This window comes from Poecile atricapillus, chromosome 2 (assembly GCF_030490865.1).
Source record: "Poecile atricapillus isolate bPoeAtr1 chromosome 2, bPoeAtr1.hap1, whole genome shotgun sequence".
Classification (NCBI taxonomy): Eukaryota; Metazoa; Chordata; class Aves; order Passeriformes; family Paridae; genus Poecile; species Poecile atricapillus.
In genome coordinates, this window is record NC_081250.1 from 8274407 (window position 1) to 8287542 (window position 13136).

The following is a 13136-nucleotide window of genomic DNA, read 5'->3' on the forward strand; positions in this document are numbered from 1 at the left end:
AGGAAGAGCCTGTGCCCATCTCTAATCCCTTTTGTGAGTTAGAGATCCATGTGTAGTGCTTACCTTCCCCTTCATGGACCTGCATGGGGCCATGGGGTGGGCACAGGCCATTCTTGCCCCTGGGGAGGAGTGGTGCTGAACGAGTCATGCTGGGGTTTTGCCTGCTCATGCCAAGCCCAGCAGTGCCAGGAGAGGTGCCTGGTGTGCTGGGAGCTGCGTGGATGAGCTGCCCAGCTGGGCACTGCCAAACTTCCAGGGGGAGCAGGGGGCAGGGAGAGCAAGATCATGTTTCCCACAGAAATATGGTCCTTGTGCCATGATTTGAAACACCCTAAGGAAACACAAAAAAAAAAAAACCTTGTTGCAGTTTTATATTGGAATTGTTTACACCAAATGTCCCAGAATATTCTCAGAGAACCAGTTTTAACATGTGATTTTGGAAAGGGCGTGAAAAAAAATCTTACATCAGACTGAAACCCATTTACAGGAACTAATTACCAGTGTTTTGCGTAGGGTTTTGTCTTTTCTTTTTCCTCCTGGCATCCCCAACAGTCTTTAGGCAGAAGCATAATGAACAGGCAAGGAAGCAGGCAGCTCTGGAAACGCAGCCTGCTGCAGTCTGGGCTGCTGGGAAGGGCACTCCTTGCAGGACACAGCTCCTGCCATGCTCATGATCCGTGCCAGCCTTCCTCCTGGTGGCAAATCAAAGTGTCATAGAACCACAGAATGGCTTGGGTTGGGAAAGACCCTGAAGATGCCGAGTCCAGGTGTTAACCCAGCACTGCCAAGCCCACCACTAAATCACGTCTTCAAGTGCCACATCTACATGTCTTACAAGTACCTCCAGGGATGGAGACTCCACCACTGCCATGGGCAGCCTGTTCCAGTGCTTGACAACCCTCTCTGTGAAGCAATTCCCTCTTAAAATCCAATATAAACCTCTCCTGGTGGAACTGGAGGCCAGTCCCCCTTGTCCTACCACTTGTTCCTTGGGAGGAGACTGACTCCCACCTGGCTGTGACCTCCTTCCAGGTGGTTGTAGAGAGTGATAAGGTATCTCCTGAGCCTCCTTTCCTCCAGATTCAGGAGAAAACAATAGTTTAACTCGAGTTTGTTGCTCAGTTGCAGCTTTTGAGGGATGCCAGAGGCTGGGTCCTGTGTGGGAGAGCAGAAGATTAATGCGGGGAGATGTGGGAGGAACGAGACTGCTGTCACTGAAACTTCTTTACCTGCTGGCAGAGGGCAGGAAAAACTGTAACACACCACAAGCTGGGTCCACTGAGACCCTTTCTTCTTTGTATTTCACAGAACAAAAAACTACCAGGCTCCTGTGCTGTGTGAGACATTTTAGGACCAATGTTGTCAACTGGTGTTGAGTGAAGTCCTGACTGTGATAATAACCTGGAAAAGGGGATTTGGATCATAGTGGGAAAGAGGGGTAACACCTGCAATGTGGTCTCCATACTGCTGGCTGCTTTCTAAATGAGCTTCATTATACACATAATTAAAGGAAGAGGGTTGAATGCTACTTAGCCATGTTTTAGGGGTATTAATTTCAAGATTAAGGGCACCTGGAGATTAAATGAATTAACTCACAGCCAAATCAGGTTAATTGTCAATTTCTTTACCTGGAATGAAGCTGAAAAAAGGAAGGCTTTAGCTCAATAATAACTGTGGATATATTAAAGAGCAGATTCATGAATCAAAGGAAACTTGCTATGAGAAATTGTGAATTTGGCACCAAACTGGACAAGGGATAAGCTGGGTGGCAGTGTGGGCTTCAAGGTTTGGCCAGGCAAAAGTCCCTTCACCATACTGGGAAGAAACTGGGCTCTGGCTCTGAGCTGTGCATGGTGTTTGTCCAAGCAGGAATCACCCAAAATTGGACCCTACATCAGGGGCTGCCCTGTGCACCCTTCTGTGGTGGGGTGATGCTCCTGGACAGGAGCAGAGCTGGCCTGAGGCTGGCCTCAGCAGCCCACAGTGCCTGAGCTCACAGCTTCACTTCCTACCCACATCACACCAGCTCTGACTGCAGTCACCCAAAATAACAACAGCCAAAAGTGTGTGTTCCCAGGCACAGCACCTGGACATCCCATCCAGTCCAGACATCTGTCCTGGAGCTCTTTCCTGCCAAAGCCTTGTCCTCTGGGCTGGGCATGCCTGATTTACCAGAGCTTGGGTTGGGATGGGTGTCTTCAGTGTGACCTACACCTCTGCCTGTCTCCTGACTGCTGCTCCAACACCCATAGGCCAGGCTGGTCAGCCCTGGAAATCTCTCCTGACATGGAAGTGCAAGCTAAACACTGCTTTAAATAACAAGCAATTAGCTGTAGAGATATGTGTGAAACCTGTTGGATTCCTGGAGAGATGTGATATGTTGCTGAATGTTTGTTTTTCCTTGGGTGGTGTGACTGAGCAGAGTAAATGTACATAAAGGATTCCAGCAGAGGGCCTGTCTCTAATCCTCTCTCTTTAAGAGTACACAACCCCCTGACTTTCCTTCTTTATCTCCATCATCAGACTCACTTGAATTCTAAGCAAAAAAAAAAATCAGCTTAAAAAAAAATTCAGCTTTTTTCCTGTACCTATGTGCTTCTTCCCAAAGCTGTCCCCCCAACTCTGGTGGAAATGCCTCACCTGATACCTCTTAACATCATGCTGAATTTTTGCACAGGCTTGCTACATTCCTGATGGCTACATGGATGTGGTTAATGCCTGTAGGACTCTGTCCTCCTTTCTTGCCTCCCATTTCTAACAGGAATAACTGTTTTCACTCAAAAGGAACACCTCTGGTTAGCATTTTCTCGTAATTTCTATTATTTGTTCAAAACTGCCTCATGCTTCCTGGTGAGTATTTTGGTCACATTTATTGACTGTGTCAGTTTTCCTCTTGTCACCACCATTACACACTCCCAAATTTCTGCCAGGGCATTAGCGTAGATAAGTGAAACAATCAATGTGTAAGAAAATCCATTTGTCTCTTCCTTCCATTTTCACAGTGAGCTCTTCACAGCCCCTCATTGCCAAGCCTTCAGCTTGCACTTCAGCCCTGCTCGTTTCCATCCTCTCAGGCACATATTAATGTGACATCATTGCAAATTCACCTTAGATCAATTGTTCTCTCTCTAAAAATAAAATAAAATCACTGACTTTTTCAAAGAACCGTTCTACATTAAATGACCCACTCTGGTACTAAAAATCCCATTCTCTGTTTGGCTCTTAATCTTTGATCCTTTTTTTCATCTAAAACCTGCTCTGTTTTTTGTGCAATACCAGGGTCAAGACATTTGGCTTGTGCTTGCTCAGGCACTCTCCTCCCTACCACAAATTAGAATTTCTACTTTCACAGTTGCCCTGCCAACACAGCTGATTTGATGGACCTGTGTAACATCATCCTCTCTGGATGTGTCATCTCAAATGCTGGCTCCTGTCTGCTCTTGGGTGGAGAGCAGCAAGGCTTCTTGGTCAAGGGCTTAAAGGGGAAAATTGAATTTCTATGGTGAATCCAGTAATTTTCCATGTGTATCCATGAGCCATTTCTCTCTTCCTCCCTTGTCCAGTATCAGCATTCTCCTGGAAACCACAGCAAGGTGCTTTCCAAGCTGTACTTCAGTTATCTTTGGCTTGCTCCTCTCTGCAGGGTGAACGAAGCTATCCCTGCACAGCTTCACCTTTATCTGGACATTTCAACAACCTTTAGGTTGTTCCTATGCAAAGTCAAGCTACAAAACCTGGTTTATAGTAATTTTCCTTGTGGACCTCCAAAAAGTTTGGCTTCTTTGCTGCTCAGAGGCTCACCAGCTGGTCTCCAGGAGCAAGGTCTGCCTGCAGTTATGTGTCAGGTTCTGCCTTGTGCAAGGGTGCCTGAAGAGCAGCTGAAAATGGATTTTCAACACTTTACAGGGATCACAAAATTGGCTAAGCCACAGACACAGCCCAGGAAGATACAGGGAGAAGAGCCATTAGCCTCAACACCTTCAAAGGGCTTTACTGTGCTTTCAGGCATTGTCCTTTCCATTAGTGTTGGGTTTTGTGGGTAAACACTGTTTTTTTGCTCTTGGACCCAACATGTGCCTGGCAGCTTGTGCAGCCCCACCAGGACCAGGCAACCTTGAGCTGTTGTAATATTTTGATTCACTCTCCTCTGGCATGAGGGAAGTCTGGAGGTTGGTTCTGTTTAGAAACCCCTGCAGGAGATGTTGGGAGGAGCTGAAGGGACTCCTCAGCCCCAGTGTTTGCCTCTCCTCCCTCTTGCTTTTTCCTTTGACATTTCTAAATCCACTCTTGGGTACCAAGGCAGACAAACCAAGTCTCCAGAGATGGTTGTGAGGAACCTACAGGAGCACACTGTGCAGCTCTGGTTTCTCCAGGCTCTGTTCCTGCACCCCACCACTGAATTCAGATTTCATCACCAGTCCCAATGAATTCAGCAAGATATTTTCTAAGGAACAGATTGTCAAACTCCTTCCCTTAGGAAAACTTTCCTTCAGACAGCAGTGAACCTTTTATAAAATATTCAACATCACTATATTTCTCCTTCCTCAAGCAAGTGCTCCTGGAGGACTGAGGTGCCACACTCTCCTGTGGACAGGCTGAGCTGGTACCCCATTGCCTGGTCTAAACTTTTCTTTGATTTCCAGCATCAAAGAATTTAAATGTCCCACTCTGCTACTTTTGAATCATCTCCTGATCCCAATTTCAACTGTGCAAACTTTACCATGACATAAATACAAGAGCAAGTTTTATTTTAATTTCCTTATTTAATTTTTTTGTTTTAACATTTCAGGTTCATGTGTTTAACATTTATGCTGCAGACAATGAAGGCCGGAGGATAACTTGAAAAAAAAAACACAATCTGGAATTGACATGCAAACACATGCTCACAGAATCAAATTTAAAAATTCCTCTGAGGACATTCAAAACAAACAAAATAAAAGTTTAGTAAAAATACTCTAAATGGTCAACCTATTATGCAGTGTTGTTATGTGAGAAGTGCTGTCATCAAGACAATGTTTCAGCAGCTTTAGACAGATGAGATTTCTAAGGGGATTTCTAATTTGTATTTGTTTTTAATTTGGGGTTTGGATCACAGCAGCAGCAACAATTTGTTTTGTTTTGTATTTATGGCTGCACATGTTTAAAATGGTAAATCTGCACTGACCTATTAGACCACAAAAGTGAAACTAGCTTCTGTATTCTCATTCCTTAGCTGGAAAAATAAACTCACAGCATGCATGTGCAAAATAAATTATATTTTTACAGCTTTCAGGGTGGGTAACCAAAGGCTATGCAAGTATTTGGATTATCACAGTCCTGGCTTTAAAAATAGGAAATGGTTCTTTACCAGAAAGTGATTCTTTCATGACAAAATGCATTTTTCTAGCTGCTGCCTTTCATTAAAATGATATCATTTAATCCAAAATGAAAATGAAATTTATAAGGAGCTTAATAAAATGTGCATGTTTCTTTGTGAAAGAAATTAACTGAAGCACAGAAGGATTCTGGTTTGGTTTAACACCAATAAAGATACCTCAGCCTAAAAGATAATTCAGATTTAACACCAGATCATCCAGTGCTGAGCGCCCTGCTTTTTCTTACCCACCTGTTTTTATTGGTTTTGCTGCTCACAACAAATAAAAATGTTTCCCTTCAGTCTCTAAGCCTTAAAAGCAAACAGAGATTGAGTCATATTTGACTTCACACAGAAATGTGGATGGGACCTGCTGCCTGGCCCCCAGTCATAGCTCTGGAGAAGGTTTACCCAAGTAGGGCAAAGCCTGGGCTGGGACTCTCTGGTGGCTGAATTCATTATTGGAGGACAAATAGGTTTTCTCTGGCTGATTTCAAGCCCTGGACAAACACATGCACCCTTTTACTCCTTCACGTTGCTTCATGCCTCAGGATGGAGGAGGCTGAATTCAGAAGATGCTGCTGAGCAGTGGCAGGTGAAATCATACACTGACAAAAACAGCCCAACACTCGGGACCAGCCTGGGCATTTTGGGAGTAGACAGCAGAGGTTATTAGGAATACAGCCTGGTTTTACACCATGGACACCCCAGAGAGGCAGGGGGATCCCCAGCATCCCTGACAGGGCTGGTGGGGCAGGCAGAGGGCCAAGAGAGTCGGGCGACACCCATTGTAAAACTCCTCATTCCCATGTGAAGACCTTCTGAAGTGTGCCTTAGGAATGCCCCAAAAAATTCTGGCTGGTGGAAGGTGCTGACAAATCCAGGGGGGGAAAAGGGATCTTTATTGCAAGTGGGTGATCAGCTGTGGCACAGCCTCTGTGAAAATTACAGGGAATGCAAAATCAGCCCTGGAAATGATTCAAACAGCAATTTGCTCTCGGCATGGCCATCGTGGAGAGCTGACAGCAGGGAGAGAGAGCAAGACAGAAGCAATGTTCTTGTCCTTCTTCCTGCAGATGTCAAACCTCATGGTCTTTAATGGATGTAGAGATAGGGCAGGAAAGAATCAGAGGTCAGAGATTAATTCTTTGAAACATGAAGGAAACCAAAGCAGCTATGGTGGGCTTTCTTCTGGTAGGAACAGGGTCCTGCTTTTCACCCAGCTGATTCAGAGATTGACTCATCTAGCCCATGAAACATCTAACCTATTAGACACATCTAACCTATGAAAGACTTGTTTTTAAATATCTACATTCTGAGTCCCAACAGAGCTCAGCATCTCCTGAGCATCTCCTTTGTGCCCATCCCAATCTCCTCTGCCAGAGGAATCAATGATTTTTTCTGCCTTCCCCAACCCTGAAATATCCCTGGGGAATACTGGGACGGAGCACAGTCATCTTGCTGCTGACAGATCTTCTCTTGCATTGCCTCTGAATGATGACATCCCATTTCTAACCCCCTTTTGTATTGATTTTCGGTAAACCGACATGATTTGGCTGATACACAATTTTCATTTCCCCCACCGCTGATGAATTGTAACATTCTCTCTTTGCTCTTTAAAAAAAAAAAGCCTTAATAGTCTGGGAGAGGAAAGATGACCTTGTAGAGGTGATAATCTCAACCTGGGGATGGGGATGGTTTAGCAACACTCCACACTCCCTACACAACTGGTAATAATTTTGTGATCAGCCTGTGACTGTTCCAAAAAATAGGAACAAATGAGTTAAATCACAAATCTAATGCACTTCCTATCCTGTCTGTTCCCAAAGAACAGCACGTCAGCAGTGCCAGAAGACACATGGATGATAAGTTACTAATAAATTCATTGTGTTGCTGATTTTTAACAGACTGATAAAAACACTCCTTTTAACAGTGTGCAGCTTACATGAAAATAAATGGTAGAGTTTGGGAAAATATTCTACACTTGAATAGTAAGAATTGCTATTGTAAAGGCTGTTAATTGTCGTAATTTTGCTTTAATCAGGTATTGATTGCATTTTTGCCGACTGAGAGAGCAGCACACATCCCCTCTCACCCCTTGAGCTCAGTGCAGGCAGCTGCCAAGCTGCACGGCTAGCAGGGAATCACTAGAGGTCACTTTGATTCCACCTAATGCAACAAAGCCTGGAAGGCCTGGGGGTTTGTTTCTGCCTTTTTTGTTGTTGTTGCTGTTCTGAGACACTCTTAAAAAGCAAACTCTTTTTGCACATGTGGATAAGTCTTGTTAGTAGAAGCTCCTTGGGCTGAATTTTATTCTGGTGTAAAGATCGAAACTTCGAAGAAGTTTATAAAGCTGTGTCTATATTCATCAAGAGGAAATTTGGCCATGAGTTTCTATTTTAATATGAAACATCTTCTACTGGATTTAATATTCCTGATAGCAGATGTCATTATTTAACTCTCAATAAATAGTTCTGTCCTGTCAGGATCCATATACATAGGAAAAAAAACCAGCTCAAATGTATAATCTGCAAGAAGGTATTTCAATTTTCCTGCATATTCAGTTACATCCAAATGAGAAGCAACATTTAGGTGTATTTTATTCCTTGCTTCAGTTGATAAACAAAGCACAGACATTTCCGTGTTATGAGAAAAAAAGAACCCCTAAAAAGGAGCACCCTGTGATCAGGCAAAACACTTCCCTGGTGCAAGGAGCAGCTCCAAGAGGAGTCCTTTGGAAACCTGGCTTTTTTTTACATTTGTAAAGTGACAATTTGGTCCCTCCTTGGGGACCAGTGGGATGATATCTGACTTTTCCTTAATTTTGGACATTTGGGACACTTTGGTCCTACCCTGCAAGCTTCTTTTGTCACAGGTTCACAAGCGCCTGAGCCCCAGGTGAGGAACCCATGGCTTCTCAGGAATGGCATTACTGCTGTCCAGATATCTGGGTGCTGAGTCCCTCATGGGGCAGGGCCTGCACAGAAACCTCCCCCCTGCCCTGATGAGTGACAGCATTCTGCCTGCTTCTAAATGCAGTTGGTTTAATCCTGGTTTGGGAAAGGCATAAACACTTTGCATGCCCAGAATCTTGGTGGTGCTCAGGTCCTTCTTGCTGCACACAGCTCAGCCTTGGCTGCAGCCCACAGACCTCACAAAGCTACACCTTTTCTTCTGTACCTGGTACTGCTCAGCACCCTCTGGAAGGCACCAGAGCACCTGAGGCATCTGCATCAGCCCATGCACTGGTGGGTACCAGCAGCCTCTTTCCACAGTGGCACCACCAGCTCAGCACCGACAAAAAACAAGACACAGGAGCTGATTTGAAATGAAAATGTTTCAGAAGGGCTTGTCCCACACCCTGTGCTGAGTGCAGAGGATGTCTGTACTTGTGTTTGGGAGCCAAGGACAACATCTGTGATGCTGCCTGTCACAGCACTGGTGGCAGAGTCCGGGGCCTTTGCTCCTTGTGAAGGACCCCTTTTCACACCCACACAGCACCAAGGGCAGGCCCATGGGATTCCCTGCTGTGTCCATAACTCGGGAGCAGAGGGTGGGAGAGCTGTGGCTGCTCTGTGCCTGGTGCCCAGGACAGCTCCTGGTGTCGGTGCTGAGTCACACTGGGCACCAGTGTCCACACCCAGGCACTGGGGACTTCTCCTGTCTTTTCCATGAGCTGCCCAAAAACTGGGCTTTGGAAGGTGGGAGGCTCCCAAGATCCCCAAAAAGTCCCAAGCAAGAAGTGTACATCGGGTGAGTGTCGGGGCAAGCCTCCATCTGTGCCTCCCTGCCTTGGGGAGCAGATATCTCGGTCTGTTATCTCTCCTGGAAACACATCATTCCTCCCTTCCACACTGCACACATTAAGGGAAATTTCTTTCCAGGGACAGCTCTCCATGGTGCTCCCTCAGCCCCCCATGGATTCTATCCCCATGGCACTGCATGTCCCACTCTAGATCACATTCAGCAATGTGATGAGTACCCCTCCCATGAGCATCTATCTTCTCCCTTCCTTCCCCCAGGGGAAAATGGAGTGGGAATACTTTTAATTAACTACACTGTATGCGTGCATGCTGTTTATACCTACGCAGGCAAGGCTGAACAAGTGTGCCTTGCTCTTGGAAAGAGAGGCACTGAGGTTTGTGGCCTCTCTGAAGTTCTAATCCCACAGTGGAGATCCAGCTCCAGGGAAAGCTCTGGGTTTGGACTACACTGGGCTTAGCCCAGCACAGAACAGAGAGAGGAGTGTGATTGTGTGGGCCCAGAGCTTGGTCACTCTGCAGAGCTAAGGAAAGTCTGCATGCATCCCACACCAGGAGCACTGGATGAGGCAAAGATGCTCCAAATGTAGCCTGGGACTTCATGGGGAGCCTCTGCAGAAGGCTGGCATGACATTGTAGGCAGGATTCAGAAGTAAAGTTAGGACACCTACATTCAGACATATTTGCAGCTGTATCTGTGAGTCTCACCTCACTTGTTAGCCCATGGACATCTTGTCCAGCCAGACTCCTCCAGCCAGCAGGGATCTCCTCTTCCTGAAGGTACATGGAGACACAATAAGAAGCCAAAATAATTTTAGCCTTAGCCTTGATCTGGCTAAAGCCTTGTAGGTCCTCCTTGTCATGTGTGTGTGTAATGAGTTTAACATCATGCAAAAAGCCAGCTGTCCTCTTTTCCAAAGGCATTTAGAATGGACTTAAAAATCCAGCAAGAAGCATGCTTATATTATATATAAAGATGCCTAATACTGGCAGCTGTGAGACATCTAAAAATTAAATTAACTTTTTGCCAATGTATAAGTTAAGAGGGCTTTCAAATTGTCTGTTTGTCAGTAAGGTTTTGGAGAGTCCCTGCATTTCACCATGTGCCCACAGAGGAGATCCCTCACTGGCACTGGGGCAGTAGGTGGTATCTGAGTCACTGCTTCTCATCATGTTGATCCCATAGACTGTGGAAAAGTATCCCCAGAGACATTTTTCTGCCCATCTCTGGTAAATCCAGGGAGACAACAAGCTACTTGCTCAAAGTCAGAAGAAAACCCAGCAATGGGGCAAGGACCAAACCTGGGTCACTCAAAGCCCAGCATTGTTCTGGCAACTTGTTTGTAATAAGGATTTTTTTATTTTTTTTTTTACTGTTTTCTCCTTCCTACAGCTATTTATAGTTTCAGTTCATAACCAGTGGTTAATATTTTCAAAGCAGTCAAGCATGTGGTCACCCACACAGAAGATGTGACTGATTCTGCTGCACTGCCTCAGAAGTGTAAGGCAAGGATCTTTCTGCAAGGATCAGCTGGGAGAGGCAGAGGGCAGGAAAGATGCCCTGCTGCCTTGGGAAGAAGCTCTTGCTGAGTCTGCTACACTCCACAGGGCTCTGGGTGAGTTTGCAAAGCTGTTGCCTTCTCCTGAAGGTGCCCCACGTTGGATTTTCATGAATATATATTTTTTTTTACTGAATTTAATCCCCTCTTCTCAAAGTGCAGCTGAAAGACCCTGAATACATGGGTTAAAACTTATTGCATTCTGGATAAAAGACTGGTATTTCATGCCTCCTCCTGCACTGTTGTGCAGTGACAAAGTTCCTGGTGACTTAAGTGGGAGAGAGGCTGCGTCCTGGGAGACAAAACTTAATTGAGTGTAATACCACAGGGCACGTAAAGTAGGACAACACAGTCTGACCTCATTTTGCCCATACATAACCCTGCTGACATCAGTGGGAGCTGCACATATGCAGTCAGGAGGTGACATGTGCCCACTCCTGGCTGCTCTAGGAAATCCTGACTCTCCTGATAAATTCTATTATTTAATGGTGCAATATGAGAGCGATGGATGCACCAGGTAAAGCTGAGCAAACACAGCTCAGCTCCCTGCTTGTTTGAAGTTGTGGAAAGGCTTCTTCTGACGCTGGTGGTTGTTGGATTGAGCCCACAGTACACAGTGATTCATAATCATTTTCCTCAATGAAAGCAACCAGGTTGGTTTGTTGTTATTTGTGGGATCACATATTCATTATTTGCAAATATTTGAATGGCAGTTGGACTTTCTGATGCCTGTGAACCCCATAGCTTCCATTGGTGGTAGCACAGAATGGTTATTCACACAAACACTGTGCCAGAACAGACTTGTTTGATACTGTACATTTATTACACTCCTGTTTCCAGAAAAACTTTGCTGAGTAGAAAGGGCATCATTTGGCAAAGCCAACAAAGCTTACACCAAACCAGTGACTATTCCAAGAGAATTGCTCATGAGCAGTCCTGAGACTAATATTTATTTGCATTCATCACTGTCTAATAATTAAAACCAGTCCTTACTGCTGTGGAAAACAGGATGGGGCTGACTTACAAGGAAGAGGTGAGCTGGGTGAGTGAGGTTTCAGCTCTCTGCTCTGGGCAGGCTGCAGGAGCAGCAGCAGAGCTTGGCAGAGCTCTGAATGTCCCAGATTCTGAGTCTGGGATTTCTTAAAACTAATCTTGTTTTAACACTTTGGTCTCCTCCCTCACAGAATAAGTGCAAGGAGAATATAAAGGAAGATTCTTGACAGATGGGATGCAAGGCTGCTGTATTTAGGAAAACTGGTGGCTTATTTAACAATACCAGTTATTCAGAGGGATGGAGCCCCTGCATTCTTGCAGACATGTGGGGCCTGAGGGTGGCCTCCAGCAGCTTGTTCTAAGCAGGCCCAGCATGGACTGAGATAAGACCTGGGATCACCAGAGGCTGCTTACAACCTAAACTGCTCAAAGAAAAGCCCATGAAATGCTTTAATGCGCCAGACTAGCCAAGGATACACTGATCTGTATCCTGCTTGTAAATAAACTTCCTGCACCCAGTGGAAGCCTATGACAGGTCTGTGACACAGTGTCTGTCTGTCATGAGACCAAAAGGAAGTTGCTGTAATTGCACACAGATGCATCATCCACTCCCTTGCAGAGAATGCCATCAAAAGTCTTGAAACTTGGAATGATACAGCATTCCCAAGTATGGTTTCCCTGTGAGCACATCCCTTTTCCAAGGCAGGCATCCTGGTGTCCCAGAAGTCTGGTCCAGACAGGCTTTTCCCCTGAGATGGGCTGAGGAAGAAGGGGTTCCTGTGCCATTCCAGAGTCCAGCGTGCTGGGCAGAGCTGCGTGAAGCACACGGTGTTCCCAGAGCATCCCTGCTCCTCTGAACATGCCCAACCCCTCCTGCCCTTGGGCAGCAGCCAGATGTGAGTTTGGTGGCCGAGGAACCCTCCATGGTCACGCCACACAGAGCATCCCTTGTCACCTCTCCTCCTCAGTAACACAAACAGACATTCGTTCACACCAAACTGAGCAAATCTAATACTTATTTCACATTTAGGTCACAGGACATCAAAACAAATATTTTTGCCCCAAACATATTTCCTGACCTTGTGGTTTCACTCCTGTTTTGCAGTAATGTTTGTCCGAAGAGATGTCTTGCTCTCACATAAAAATGAAAGGAAAGGAAAGGAAAGGAAGTTAAACAGGGTCCTGCACTCAGCCTTAAGGTGCACAATTGCCTGTGCACCCAAATCACCTCTGGATGCCATTCTTGATTTCACTGGAACCAGGACAAGATCACTAAACTCATATCTCCTGGATTTGTTCACTTCTTTTCATCTCTGAAAACCAAAATTATTTAGATACATAAGCCTAAACACCCCAAATGCAAAGCATTAAAAATTCAATTTAATGATCTTGGCAAAAGCAGTGGCTGTGGGGCTCCTATCAAATCTGAGACAACCCCATCACTTGTAAAGATGCATTTTTTAAAGATTA